The 15,802-nt window shown below is 46.9% G+C and overlaps 1 non-coding gene across 1 annotated transcript; it reads right to left on the reverse strand.

The window, feature by feature from the left end:
• Positions 1-9,143: 9,143 nt before the first annotated feature.
• Positions 9,144-9,285, reverse strand: LOC143941795 (U4 spliceosomal RNA). Its single transcript, XR_013264423.1, has one exon. It is a non-coding gene; the product is annotated as a U4 spliceosomal RNA (small nuclear RNA).
• Positions 9,286-15,802: the final 6,517 nt, after the last annotated feature.

Raw genomic sequence — 15,802 nt, forward strand, 5'->3', positions numbered from 1 at the left:
GGAGGCCTGGAACAGTCTCAACAATGTCCGATGCTCTAATCAACTTGTGGATAGTTTTTTTGATTGAAAATGTATACTTTATTTTGCAAGAAAATATACAAAAAACAAATACTTTGAACATGGTACATTCCACTCTGTACTGCGATGCAGCGTATAAATACACTACATAACAATACAGTTACAAGCATACAAATAAACTACATTCATCCTGCGGTATGATGCCTGATGTGTTGCGCAGAGTAATAATACCCCGAAACATCACATCATGCATGACGCCGCATTACCCTGAAAGCATTACAGAAAACATGTCGGAAAAATCAGGCCATACTGTCAAAGTCAAATGGCATTTCAATGAGCAATGGGTGTGATGGGGGGGGACGGGACCGGAGGACCACTGTGGGGGGTGAGTGGACCAGGAGAATATCCTGGGGCCTCCTGCAGTCCTGTTGGGGCCCGGGCCCCCTATACCACCTGTCTGCCTCACGGTCACCTGATGCCTGTAGCCTGAATACCTCTCACAGCACGCCACTCGTTGCCGGCCCCTCCTCTCTTCTCATCCATCCCAGGTGATCTCATGTACAAGCACCTGGGGTGGACAGAAGGGAAGGAGGAGCCGGCAGTGAGCGGCGCGCTGTGAGAGGAATCACAGATGTGTCCTCCTGAATCCCCTTCTTGCGGATACAGAGGCTCTCACAGGCCTCCTAGCAGCACGTGCCCTCGGTCCGTGGCCGAATGACCGATGGGTCAGTCCACCCCTGGCACAGGCCATGCATATTTACACATAGAGACCTTTACAGACCAGACCACTACTTCATCAAGGGGGGAGCTAAGTTTTCACTGGGGTGAAAATTTTGATGTAGTCCGTTTTGTAGTCCAGGTTGACCTTTGCCACATACATATGCTATTTTGATATATATATGTCCAATAAACGACCATTTCCATTGAATTGGTAGCCTTCGTAGGTGCAGATTTCTTTGTGGTGTTTTTGTATGGTATTTTTGGAAGCATCTCCTCTTGTGATTTAGGTTATAGACACCATTTCATACCACTCCCAGGATACCTACAATATGGGTGTTTTTGCAGCAAAATTCCGAATGATCCTTTTTTATCAGCCATCTAACATAAGAGTTTCAGATCCACAACTGCCCGGGAGTCATAGACTACAGAACAGAATTTGGAAAAGGAAATCCTACTTGTAGGAGCAAAAAAAACACACCTAATAATAAAGCAACTGCTGACACTGAACTGAACCCTAGATTACATTATTCTGAACAATTTGTTATTTTCTTGTCAAATTTGTTTATTGAATTTTAACAATTAGTATACATAAGTACATATGGTGGCAGCAGAAGAAAAGATCACATATATGGTAATAATATCGAGTTATAGTTCCAACATAAACTAAAAGTAGTTTAATTAAAACAATTTTAGCATGGATCTAACTACCGTATTCATCGGCGTATAACATGCACCCCAAGTTTAGGAGGGAATTTTAAGGAAAAAACCTTTTAAGAAAAAAAAAAAAAACTTATATTTAAATACCCAATGCAGCCTTATCAGTGTCATTTGCAGCCTTGTCCAGTGACATTGATGCCTTGTCAGCGCCACTTCATGTTTAAATATGGCACCGCCGAGATACACAGAGACGGTCCTGTGTATCTCGGCTTCTCTTGCAGTCCTGCCCTATGATGGACATAACACAGGTCCAATGAAGGAACTGGCATGACTGTGAGCCGAGTGCCGCTGATTCACACATAGCTGAGTGTACTTGGCTAGGCTGGGCTCTGCTCCCGGTCACGCCCAGTCCCTGTGTTATGTCCATCATAGGGCGGGACTGGTCGTGACTGTGAGTGGAGCTGAGAGGAGCAGAGCCTAGCCGAGTTCACTCGGCTATGTATTTATATTAGCGCTGCTCGCTCCTTTGCTCACAATCAGTGGGGGATTGGCGTATAACACGCTCCCATGATTTTAAGGGGAAAAAAGTGCATGTTATACGGCGATAAATACGGTACTCAAAAGATTGCGTCATAGATTGTATAAGAGAGGATAAGACCAACTTAGACCTCAGATTTAAAAAAAAAAAAAAAAAAAGTCTTAATTATCAAAAGTATAGTTTTTAAATAAAAGTAAAAAAATTATTATAGAATCTAAAATATTGGCACTATGTACAATTGGTATAATGATAACCAAGGAAATAAAAGTTCTGCTACCGGAACTATATAAAGGAGTAAATTGAAAGAGGGGTGAGAGAATAGGGGGAAAAAGTAGGAGAGAAAAAAAGATAAAAGAAAAAAGTAATCTTAGGTAGGAGAAAAAATAGAGAAGAAATAAATGAGAGGTAGTAGAGGTCCCCAGGTAGTACATGGTAATAAAGCCTCTGTTTTGGCATGGACCATTGCTTGATTGACTCCATGTCCGCCAAATTTTTATTTTATTTAAGTCAGCAGGTGCAAATACTGCAGTTGCTGACTTTTAGTCCTCATGCACGCAGGACGTTAAAATAGCCGCAAGGGGTCTATGCCTGGAAGTGGGTGCAAACAGGGTTGGTGCAAGGATTAGGCGAAACCTCATTTTGCTGCCCCCCACCCTTGGCTCCACCCCTTTGCACTGCCCATCTATACCTCGCCTTATTAATGCAGCGCCCATCCAATGCAGCCCACCAACGCCCATCAAATGCAGCCTACCAGGGCCCATCAAATGCAGCCTCACCAACAGCCAACAAATGCAGTCTCACCAGCTCCCATCAATGAATGTTTGCTTGCTTCCATCCATTTAGGAGTTGGGACACAGACACTGTTCTCTACCGCCGCTGCGCCTCTGACACTATGTGTGGCACTGATGCTGAGACTTAGTTGCTCTCTCCACAGAGAAGCGAGTAGGAACACCAGTGGCCGGGCACCCTAGGCAGCAAGGCACCCTAGGCGGCTGCCTAGTTTGCCTAGTGGTAGCACCAGCCCTTGGTGCAAATACCTTTATTATACAGGCATCTGCACCCCCTCCCCCCTGAAAGGTGCCAAATGTGACACGGGGGGGGGGGGGGGGGGTGGGTGGGCAGGGGGAGTTTCTGAAAAGCAGAAGTTCCATTTTTGTGTGGACCTCTACTTTAAGGTCGGGGATTTCCAAGCTTTGACAATTGCTTGTTTCGCGGCTGTAGTGATCTGTAATAGGAGTTTGAATTGGCGGTAGGAGGGAGTGGCTGGTGTTAAGTTTAAAAGTGCTATTTATACTTATGTGAAGGGAGGTCAGCCAGGAGGCTCCGCTCAGCCCGCCGCAAAAGCCGGCGTATTAAACCCCCGAACGGTCCTTGCTGGTCGGACACCAGTATCAGCCGCTCCTGCACATCACAGCAGATGGACCGCTATCTGTCTCAGCCGCGCTCGTGCTCTGGTTCACGATCGCGGGACGGATCTCCTTCCCCCTCAGGGCAGCAACAGATCCCCAAGATGGCCACCGCACCTCTGCCTCACAATGCTCGCTGCAGCAGGCCCCACATGGCATAGCCGGAGGCACCGCTCAACGAGGGGATGGACACAACCAGCCCTGGCTGCCAAGCACACACCACACCCCCAGATAGCCTGGCACCGGCAGTGGCTGCATTGTTCTTGCCAACTCTAACAGCTGCAATGGATAAAGCAATGGCAGAGGGCATGGTGCAACTCTGGATGGAACTGGGGGAGCAGACCAAGAGGCTCAGCGTGGTGGAACAGCGCATCTCGTCCCTGGAGGATGATCAATACAATATGAATACGGCACTCGAGAAGTTCGTACAAGACCAACATCTCCACGATCGCATGGAGGACCTCGAGAATCGCTCAAGGAGGAACAACCTGAGGATCATCGGCCTCCCAGAATCGCACAAGCCTGACATGCTACTTGTATTATGCTCCACCACCATTTCGGCGGCCCTGGGCCTCAATCAGCACTGCACAGTGGAAAGGGCGCATCGCATAGGGGCGCCATCCCCCAACAACAAACGACTGCGGCAAGTCATTGCCAAATACCTCAACTACATGGACCGCACGGACATTCTTCAAAGTTTTCGTAAGTCACGCACCGTTGTGGTGGAGGGGCAAAAACGACTGCTCTTCGCGGATTATTCAGTGGAGGTATCACGCAAAAGAAAAGAATTTCAACCGATTTGCGCAGAATTGTTCAAACGGAACATCCGCTTCATCTTGGCCTACCCAGCGACTCTACGGCTTCAATCCCCGGACGGGACACAGCTTACATTCCAGTCAGCGGACAAGGCCTACACTTTTCTACGTACGCCCACGACCGCACACTCCACTTCGGACTCCTACGTGGACAAGGTGAGGCAGGGCCCGCAAGAACAACGCAGTCCCCGGAAGGATCCTCCCAAGCGCCTGAAGTCTACCTCACCTTCTGATCAACCTGACTTTCGCTGACATCACAGCTTCTTAGGTAATGGTCGCTTCATGGTCTGGGTAAGGCTCTATGGCGCTATGATTGTCCCCCGTTTGCTGATCTTCCTGCGCCACTTAGGTAGTGGTGGGGCAATCTCCGCAGCCAGCCCTCACACTAAACTGATTATCATGGTCACTGCTCAACGATTTGTGTTTCGGTTTTATATAGTTCCGCAAGGTTCAAGTAGTTTTTCTTGGTAATGTTCTATATGATCATTGTATTTTTTTGTTTTACAGAGTAGCCCTATGCAACTTCTCCATATGGGATCGTTCATTACCCCCCTCTTCAGCTTGAAATGAGGCAATCATTCATTCTTGGCTGCACTATGTTATGACAGAGACCTGCTCCTGTCCTCTGATCTCCTCCTTCTCCTCTTTTCTCTCTTAATTTTCCCGCATGCTGCGGGCTAGCGTATCTCCGGGTGTTGAAGTTGCATACAGGAAAAAAGATAAGTCTTTGACTGTAGAGTTATCCACCACCCCTCTTACCCTTGTTGCCCTTTTCGCTTGTACTTTATCCCCTACCTGGAGGGAGGAAGGTTCACTTAAGTTAAAAAAAAAAGAGTACCCTTAATGCTTATTTTACGATCCACAGGTCTCACTCTCTTCTCAGCAGTTCAGAGTATTTTGAGCAGCTTACCCTCCCCTCGGGTACAATGCAGCTCCTTCGCGTTTTCTCCTGGAACGTGAAGGGATTGCGCTCTCCTGGGTAAAGGTCGCTAATACTCCACCACCTGAAGAGGCTGAAGGCGGACATTGCTCTACTCCAGGAGACACACCTGGAGGAGCAGGAGTTCTCTCGCATGCGTAGGCTTTGGGTGGGCACAGTGCTGGGCTCAGCTTCCCAAGGCCGGAAAGAAGGCACTCTAATTTTACTCCATAAAAATTTGGCCTGCAATGTGATCTCTTCTGACCATGACACAGAGGGCAGGTACATATCCATTCTTATTAAACTTGCAGCTGGCGAGCTTAGGCTGATGCACATATATGCCCCCAATTCCCCTAGTAGGGTATATTTCAGTGACCTAACGACGAACTTGGCCAAAGACCTAGATGCTCTACACCTCGTAGGTGGTGACTTCAACCTGACCTACTGCGACAGTGAGGATATCACAACGCCACGTACCATCCCCATAGACACCAGATACGCATCTCTACCACATGACACAAGCCCTGGGGCTAGTAGATGCATGTCGGCTATCCCACCCTCTAGATAGGGAGTTCACTTTTTATTCTCCAGTCCACAAGTCGTTTGCTAGACTCGACTATTTTTTCTGCACCCATTCTCTGCTCCCCAAGGTGGGGGACACCAACATTCACGGTCTAGTCATTTCAGATCATTCCCCAATCTCAATTACTCTTGACACCCTTAGGCACAACCCGAACCACAGACAATGGAGATTCCCGTTTTATCTAACCCAGAAAGCGGCTTTCCACCAGTTTAAGGAAGCATGGATGGAGTATTCGCACAATAACGGCTCCCATAAGGAGAACCCCAACCTATTTCGGGAAGCGGGCAAGGCATTTATGCAAGGGCGGATAATAGCCTTCACCGCTGCCCACAGGAAGAAAACCCTCGAAAGCTACCAGGCAGCGAGCGCCTTAGTGAGACAGGCTCACTCCCTACTCCGCACACAAAATACAGAGGACAACCGCAAGGCATGGATAGACGCTAGAAGCTTCTTTGACACATGGGCTAGTAATGTAGAACAGATGAAAATGTCCTACACTCAGTTACAATATCATGTCCATGGGAACAAAGCAAAAAGGAAAACTATTGGCCAGGCTCACCAAGGGCACCTACACCCCCACTCACATTGCTTCCCTGTGTTACCCCTATGGTACCATGGCCACATCTCCTAAAGCTGTCAACAACACTTTGGAAACATTTTTACACTTCTCTCAATGCCCACGAGCCTATGGATCAGTCTTTGGCCTCTCAATGGCTAGACTCTGATTCCTTCCCCCAGATAGCTCCCGATGATTTGGAGATGCTGAATGCCCCGATCACCGAGGAAGAGGTAACCAAAACTGTTAGCGGATTAACAAATGGTAAATCCCCGGGCCCTGATGGCTACACTCCCGAGTTCTATAAGCTACTGTGTGAACACGCAACCCCTACGTTACTCTCTGTATACAATACAATCTGGCAGGGAGGCCCGTACCTCCCAACAGGACATCAAGCCCACATAAAACTTCTAGCCAAGAAGGGTAAAGACCCGCAGGAACCTGGATCGTACCGGCCCATATCTTTACTCAACGTAGATTCCAAAATCCTGGCCACTCGCCTAGCGACCATAATGCCCTCACTCATACACCCTGCACAAGCCAGCTTCACCAAAGGCAGATCGGCAGCATCCAACATTAGGAAAGTGCTTTCAGCCCTGGAGTTCGCTAATCAAAGGCCTTCCGACAACATAGCCATACTATTATTGGATGCGGAAAAGGCCTTTGATAACGTGAATTTCCAATGGCTGTCGCTAGTGATACAAAAATTTGGTATCTCAGGCCCTTTTCTGACTTTAATACACACTCTTTACTCTGCACCCACGGCCACGGTGATTGCTGCGGGAGTCCAGTCCAACCCCATTTGACTCCACAAAGGTACGAGGCAGGGCTGCCCCCTCTCCCCTCTACTCTTCAACCTGATCATTGAGCCCCTCTCCTGACACCTCATGAGTTCACCCAACCTTCATGGGATTCCCTTCGGAACGGAAAATCTTCGCGTGGCGTCATTTGCCGATGACATAATCATATTTACCACTTCACCACACACTGACATACCGGTCATTCAGGACATTTTCATCTCATACCGGCAGTGCTGGGGGTTAAAAATAAACTTCACAAAAAGTGAACTACTACCGCTAGGAAAGACCAGCCATGACTTGCGACTCCCTGTCTCCCCCTTTCGTATTAACCATAAACACATTACCTACTTAGGCATAAACATTGGCAAAGAACCTTCCTCTCTCTAATTGCCAAAATACAGGGGGGAACTGGAGACCTGGGCGAGGTTGCCGCTATCGCTCTTTGGGAGATGCGCCTTGTTTAAAATTATTAGCTTTGCAAGGCTTCTCTATCCACTCCAAAAGCTGCCACTGTTTTTTTGATTGAAAATGTATACTTTATTTTTCAAGAAAATATACAAAAAACAAAATACTTTTAACAGGGTACATTCCACACTGTACTGCGACGCAGCGCATAAAATACACTACATAACAATACAGTTCCAAACATACAAATAAATTACATTCATTCTGCGGTATGATGCCTGATGTGTTGTGCAGAGTAATAGTACCCCGAAACATCACTTCATGCATGACGCCGCATTACCCTGAAAGCATTACCAAAAACCATTACCAAATGCAAGGCTTCTCTATCCACTCCAAAAGCTGCCACTGTTATTAAAGCATAAAGATATTCAGATAATCAACAGGGCCCTCACAAACTTCCTGTGGAAAGGGGGCAGACCTAGAATAGCCCTGACTAAGTTATACCTCCCAAAAGGTGATGGTGGTGCCGGCCCTCCAAACATTAGGGCGTACAACATAGCTTCCTTGCTTAGAAATGGGATGGACTGGATTCTCAGGTCGTCCTGTTACTCCAACTATAATCTGGAGCCAGCAGTGGCTAATCCTTTTGATCTGGCCACGGTTCTTCATAGCAACCTTCAGAGCATCCATACTCACCTTAAACAGAACATTCTACTCAGAGACACGATTGTGGCCTGGAGGGAGACAAGGAGAAAGCTGGGTCTCTCCCCTTTTGTGTCTAGGTTTCTACCGATTCAAAAGAATCCAATGCTCACACTGAGCTTGCAGTATGAACCCTTCTCCAAATGGAGGGACAAAGGACTCTTCCTGGTCCACTCCCTCTACCAGGGAGCAGATTGTTCAACTTTGAAACCCTACGACCGCCTGGCTGTGGAATACAACTTACCTCCCCACCATGCATTCCATGTCATGCAATACACGGATTTCATTGCCAAGACATGCCCCAACAAAACCAAACGATTCCAGACATCCTTAGGATGCTTTGATTGCAGAAAGACAGTATTCCATTTCGGAAGTCTATCGATCCCTCAACCAGAGCTATACCAAACCTTTTCATGCGCAGTACGGGGCAGAAGAAGCTTCGGAAAGTCTCCGAAGATGAACGGCGCCTGCGCCGTGAGTGGAGGTGATAGCCCCACCATCCAAGCGGACATAGCGTTGGGAAAATTAGAGGGCCCCTCGTGGGCGAGCTTTGCTCGCCACGCTTCAGGTTCGGCCTCGCTGCGCTCGGCTCTTTTATGTTCCTACTCTATGTTCACTTGGATGGTGGGGATAGAACCTGCAATCACGGCGCAGGCGCAGTTCATCCTCGGTCATTTTTGGAATCTGTGTGTGCTGTGTACTGCGCAGTCCACAGCGGACACTATCCGATGGGGGACCATATATGATTGGACACGCCGATTGTACTGTAAACAGCCGCTGTGACTGGCTGTGTCCAAGTGACATGGCCAGCACAGAACTTCCCCGATGCGGGAGCGCGCATTGCGGAAGTAAACAGGAGGACGTCCTCCCAGCAATTGGCATCCGCGCTGCAGCTATCTTTTGGCTATAGCACAGATGTCTAGTGCTTAAAACGAAACTACATTGCTAGTAATTTTAACAAAAACATATACCAGTTTCATTATTAGCAGCATCATTAGTTCTATTCTTGTACCGGATAATTCAGTCTCCTTAGAGACTGTCAAAAATTGTCATTGCCGACTATATTGCAAGTCGTCATGACGGGGTATTGGTAAAAAGTTTTCAATTAGCAATAATCGCGCCTCAGTTAAACTTCATTGGCTACAATACTGCCACTGCGCAAAGCTACCAATAGATGGCAACAGTGAGCACCCTCCTACAGGAACATCGCACTGAGCTCAGGGGGAGTCACATCGGAACGCTTCATTTTCTATCTATTTTATATCTTACTTGTCCTATAAACATTTCATATTACAAATAACACGTGTACACATTTCTTACACCAATCATCTATAACTATCTATATGTAAGACAGGCTGTTTGAGTTACTGCTGCATTGTGGGTATTGTATTCAAATGACTCGTCACACAGCTCCGCCTCCTATTGGTTCTAGGACTGAGCTTCCCATAGTTCTTTCCTTTCTATTGGTTCCATGAACAGGCTCCAGACAATGCTTCACACACGATATAGAGCAGGGGCCAGCAACCTAAGGCCTGCGACCTGCACCCAGCCCGCCGCCACTAAATGTGTGGCCGTCAGTGCCCATGATGACTTCATGTGCACCCGGCAGACATTTTTGCCGCTCTCTTCTTCAATGGACAATGGCCAGTATCACAGGGCTGGATGGGGGCAGAAACTGCTGGAGTTAACTTTTACGCATTAAAATAGCAGGGCATTGGTTGTCGGACGATCCAAGCAACCAATCACCGGCCTGTTAATGTGAAACATTAAATTCAGAAGTTTCCCTCCTTGCCTGCTCAGCAACCACAGCCAGGGACAGACTGGCTGCCCTGGGGCCGCTTTGAGTTGCGGCTGCAGTGCCCCTCTCTCCTCCTGTGAATCATGGAGCTGGCTGGGTCTGTGTTGGGTGGCACAGTGCAACAAGGTCCTGCCCCCCCCTAGACTGGCTCGTGTAATAGTAGATTAAATCAATGTTCCGCCTATCACAACGAGTCGGTCTGGGGGGCAGGGCCTTGTTACAGTGCAGCCGCCGAACACAGACCCAGCCAGCTCTGTGATACAGAGGAGGAGATGCCTGCTGTGTGTGTGTGTGTGTTACCAGGTGATGGCGAGTCTGTATTAATTGGTACAGTGACGCTGCATTCATGGGCACAGAGAGGCTGCATTCACGGATACAGTGTGGCTGCAATGGTGGGCACTTTGGGGCTGCATTCATGGGCATAGTAAAGCTGCATTTCATGGGCAATCGTGCGTGATTGTGTAGACAGGGCCCCAGTGCACTGTATTGCCCGGGGGCCTATAATGCTCATAAAATGGCACTATATGGCATGCATGAATGTCCTGACCGACACCCCCCCTTGAATTGCCATCCATGCCAGATCTTTGTGCCTGTTGGTGAGTCTCTTTGAAGAAACATTCCTCCAGTCCACTTTGCAACAGCTGAAGGGGGGCCTGGAACAGTCTCAACAATGTCTGATGCTCTAATCAACTTGTGGATAGTTTTTTTGATTGAAAATGTATACTTTATTTTGCAAGAAAATATACAAAAAACAAATACTTTGAACATGGTACATTCCACTCTGTACTGCGATGCAGCGCATAAATACACTACATAACAATACAGTTCCAAGCATACAAATAAACTACATTCATCCTGCGGTATGATGCCTGATGTGTTGCGCAGAGTAATAATACCCCGAAACATCACATCATGCATGACGCCACATTACCCTGAAAGCATTACAGAAAACATGTCGGAAAAATCAGGCCATACTGTCATAGTCAAAGTCAAACGGCATTTCAATGAGCAATGGGTGTGATGGGGGGGGGGTACCGGAGGACCACTGTGGGGGGTGGGTGGACCGGGAGAATATCCTGGGGCATCCTGCAGTCCTGTTGGGGCCCGGGCCCCCTATACCACCTGTCTGCCTCACGGTCACCTGATTCCTGTAGCCTGAATACCTCTCACAGCACGCCACTCGTTGCCGGCCCCTCCTCTCTTCTCATCCATCCCAGGTGATCTCATGTACAAGCACCTGGGGTGGACAGGAGGGAAGGAGGAGCCGGCAATGAGCGGCGCGCTGTGAGAGGAATCACAGATGTGTCCTCCTGAATCCCCTTCTTGCGGATACAGAGGCTCTCACAGGCCTCCTAGCAGCACGTGCCCTCGGTCCGTGGCCGAATGACCGATGGGTCAGTCCACCCCTGGCACAGGCCATGCATATTTACACATAGAGACCTTTACAGACCAGACCACTACTTCATCAAGGGGGGAGCTAAGTTTTCACTGGGGTGAAAATTTTTGATGTAGTTCGTTTTGTAGTCCAGGTTGACCTTTGCCACATATATATGCTATTTTGATATATATATATATGTCCAATAAACGACCATTTCCATTGAATTGGTAGCCTTCGTAGGTGCATATTTCTCTGTGGTGTTTTTGTATGGTATTTTTGGAAGCATCTCCTCTTGTGATTTAGGGTATAAACACCATTTCATACCACTCCCAGGATTCATACAATATGGGTGTTTTTGCAGCAAAATTCCGAATGATCCTTTTTTTTTTTTTTTTCAATCAAAGATTTTATTGAAAATAAGATCCGGTTTACATTCAATGTCTGAATACAAATATCATTGCAATCAATCTGTAAACCACATAGCATATAAGTACATCTCCACTGTGTTCAGATTCGGTAGCGGCTAGGTTGGAGTAAGGACACAATTGAAGACGCAAAGTAGCGTATAATGTTTGGGGACAGTTGAGAACGGCGTGGAGGGTGTGGGGAGGGGGGAGGTAGGGGGTAAGGAGAGGGGGGTGTGGGGTGTGATCAGCCCATCGCTATCATTCATAACTCCGTTAATTAGAAAGGTTCTATGTCTGCTTAAGCTTTGCTCCCACCGTGATGAGGGTCAAAAGATGCTGAAGAGTTTAATCTCAAAGCGTGCGGAATTCAGGGGAGAGTGTGAAGATCAGCCATGGCTGCCATGTTCTGATAAAGTTCGTGCCATTTTCATGTTTGGTAGCCACAATCTCCTCCATCTTGTAGATGTATTGCACTCTGTCTAACCAGTCTGTAATGCTCGGTGTTTTGGTTGTTTTCCAATGGCTTGGTATCAGTGTTTTAGCGGCCGTGAATAAGTGTCTGGACAATGATTTTTTGTAGCGGCTTAAACTGGTGGGGACCAGATTGATCAAGCACATAGCCGCGTTCAATTCTAGGCGAGTTTCTGTTATGTGTTTTATCCAGGATTTGATTGCATCCCAATAGGCTTGTATTAGCGGGCACTCCCACCATATGTGCAGGAAGGTACCCTTGTGAGTCGTACATCTCCAGCACAAGTCTGAGGTGGAGGGAGACCATCTCCTGGTTTGCTGTGGCGTAATATACCATTGAGCTAAAATTTTGTAGGATATTTCCTGGTATTTGGAGCTTAAGGAGCACTTGTGTGCCAGCACGCATGCCTTATTCCATTGCTCCTCAGATATGCTTGTCTGGAGATCACGTTCCCACTTTGTTTTGAATTTGTTTTTGTCAGCTTGTGACGCTTGAATTAGCAATGAGTATGCAAGAGATGTGGTGTTCGTTATTGGTGATCTCTGTAAACATATATTCTCAATCTGAGTCAATGGGAGGCGAAATTGATTTTTGTATTTGTTATTTACCAGGAAATCCTTTAATTGGATGTAGAACCAACTTCCAGGAAACAGCTCCCCCACCTCCTCGGTCAAAGTTTCGAATGACTTAACTTGTGTACCTGATATACATGTGTGCACTAGAAAGTCTTGTGGTAGGTTGTGGTGCAGGCCTGGGATAAAGTCAGGGTTATTCGCGAGTGGCGTCAGGGGACCTGGGTTTGTTGCGATCTTTTGTGATTTTACCAGTGTTTGCCAGATCTTTATTGTTGTTTCAATTAGTGGGTGATCTATAAGTTTGGTCTGTCTGGCATGAAACCACCATGGGAGGTAGAGGATGCCGCGTTTTGCCAAATTGTTTTCTATTTGAACCCAATCCTTATTCAGGCCATGACAATGCCAGTCTATAACTCTTGTGACATGGGTAGCCTGGTGGTACTTTTTGAAGTCGGGCAGTCCTATACCCCCATCTCCTTTAGCCAGTGTTAAATGTCGGAATTGGATTCTAGGTTTCTTATCAGCCCACAAAAATCGCCTTTGAATTTGGTTTAATGTTTTAAAGAAGAGTTCCGGGATTTTAATTGGTAGTGCGTTAAATACATACAGAAGTTTAGGGAGTACCGTCATCTTCAATATGGCGGCCCTCCCAAACCAGGAAAACATTTTTGCATTCCACTTAAGGAGGTCTCTTTTAATTGTGGCAAGTAGGGGTTTATAGTTTGCATCATATAGTTTTTCAATGTCGCTGGATAAATTTATACCCAAATACTTAAGGGCGCCCCGTTCCCATTTATAGGGGTGATTGGTTTGTAAATTTTCGAGGAGGTTCTGTGGTAGGGGTTTAGGGCTTCCGATTTAGACTGGTTTATTTTAAAGTTGGATATGTATCCAAAGGTTTGAAATACTTTGTGTAGGTTGGGTATCGAGACGTGAGGGTTGGTGAGAAAGAATAGGAGGTCATCAGCATAAGCAGCAATTTTATATTCTCTATCCTTTAGTGTAAATCCCTGTATGTCCTTGTTTAGGTTAATAGTTCTAATTAAAGGTTCCAGGGTCAGAATAAAGAGAAGGGGTGACAAGGGGCAGCCTTGGCGTGTACCGTTATGAATGGATATGGGTTCTGAGAGAATATTATTAATTTTGATTTTGGCCTGGGGGTTCCGATAGAGAGCTGAGATCCATGACAACATGTTTCCTCCAAGGCCAATGTGCGAGCATGTAGCCATCATGTACTCCCAGGAGACCCTATCAAAGGCCTTCTCGGCATCGGTAGAGAGCAGCATGCCCTTGGTGCCGGATTTGCGTGCAAAATGTATCAAGTTCAAGGCCTTAATGGTGTTGTCCCGGGCCTCCCTCCCCGGCATGAACCCCACTTGCTCAGGGCCGATCAAGTTCGCTAAAAGGGGTTTTAGTCTATTGGCTAGGATTTTGGCTAGGAGTTTTAGGTCTATGTTAAGGAGTGAGATGGGTCGAAAGTTTGCGCAGTCCGTGTGTTCTCTGTTGGGCTTAGGAATCACAGCTATATGCGCCATGAGGAAGGATTGGGAGTCGTGTTGGTTTTTTGCCAAGAAATTAAAGGCTGAACGGAGGGGCTTTATTAGGGCAGTGGTGTAAGTTTTATAATATTGTGATGTGAAGCCGTCGGGTCCGGGGCTCTTCCCTGCTTTCAGGTCTGCAATCGCGTTTGAGATTTCAGTGGCAGTTATGGGGTCCTCAAGTGCGTTTGTATCCTCTACTGTCAGTGATGGGAGTCCGCTATTCCGTAGAAAATCATGTATGTTATCCAGTTTCGTGTGTGTAAGGTGAGGCGGTTTGTGTTGGGCTGGAAGTTTATACAGTTCAGAATAATAGTTATGGAATATACGTGCTATTTCTTCCGGGTTGTGTTTCAAAGTGCCTTTCCTATCTTTCAACGCATGGATATGGTTCGCCAGCGTGGCGTCTTTTAGAGCTTTGGTTAGATGTTTACCACTCTTGTCTCCGTGTTCGTAAAAAATACTTTTCTTAAAAAACAGGGAGCGTTTAAGTTTCATGTCTAACAGGAGTCTTAGGGCGGTCCTGTGTTGAGTTAATTGATTTTCTACTTTGAGTGATTGGGATTGTTTGTGTTGCAATTCAAGGTTTGCTATTTGCTGGGAGAGGTTATTAATTTCATTTTCCCTTTCCCTCTTTTTCCTGGCACCCCATTTAATAAGTTCGCCTCTAATTACAGATTTGTGTGCTTCCCAATTATTCAGAGGGGTTGTGTCAGTGTCAATGTTGTGAACGAAATAGGTGTTGATGGCGTGTAGGATGTCCTCTTTTATAATTGGATCAGTGAGGAGGTTGGAGTTCAGTCTCCAGTTAAATACAGACTTGCATGGCGCTTTTAGCTGCAGTGTAACCGCCGTAGGTGCATGGTCGGAGAGGGCTATAATGCCTATTTCCGCTGAGAGCAGGTTACCGAGGTCCCTTTGTGAAATGAATATCAAATCTATTCTCGAATATTTTTTGTGTGGTGCGGAGAAAAAGGAATAGTCCCTGCCTGTGGGGTGCATGGATCTCCATGTATCCACTAGTGTTAATGATTGCAGGAGGGCTTTTATTCTTTTGAGTGTTCTATACGGCACTTGCGTGTGTCCTGTGGAGGTGTCCTTCAGGGGTGCAAGATGGACATTAAAATCTCCTCCAAGAAGGATGCATCCTTCAGCAAACCATTTGAGTTCCCCTACAATTTTGTCGCAGAAAGATATATGGGAGGTATTAGGGAAGTAAACATTAGCGAAGGTTATAGGGGACCCTTCCCATGAGCCTTTGAGGAATAGAAATCGCCCCTCGGGGTCGGCCAATTGTTGCTTCAGCACAAAGGGAGCGTCTTTGTGGAAGAGGGTGGATACTCCTTTAGTTTTGGCCAGGGAGTTGGTGGCGTGATATACTGTGGTAAAGGCGTTGTCAGTGAGCCTAGGAATATTACTGCTTTTAACATGGGCTTCTTGTAGGAAGACAACTGAAGAAGGTCGGGCTTTTTTAAGTTCCCTCAATAGTTTAGACCTCTTTTCGGGCACATTTAG

This window comes from Lithobates pipiens, unplaced genomic scaffold (genome assembly GCF_037356315.1).
Source record: "Lithobates pipiens isolate NorthernLeopardFrog02 unplaced genomic scaffold, aLitPip1_a1.2 Scaffold_3, whole genome shotgun sequence".
In the NCBI taxonomy this organism is placed as follows: Eukaryota; Metazoa; Chordata; class Amphibia; order Anura; family Ranidae; genus Lithobates; species Lithobates pipiens.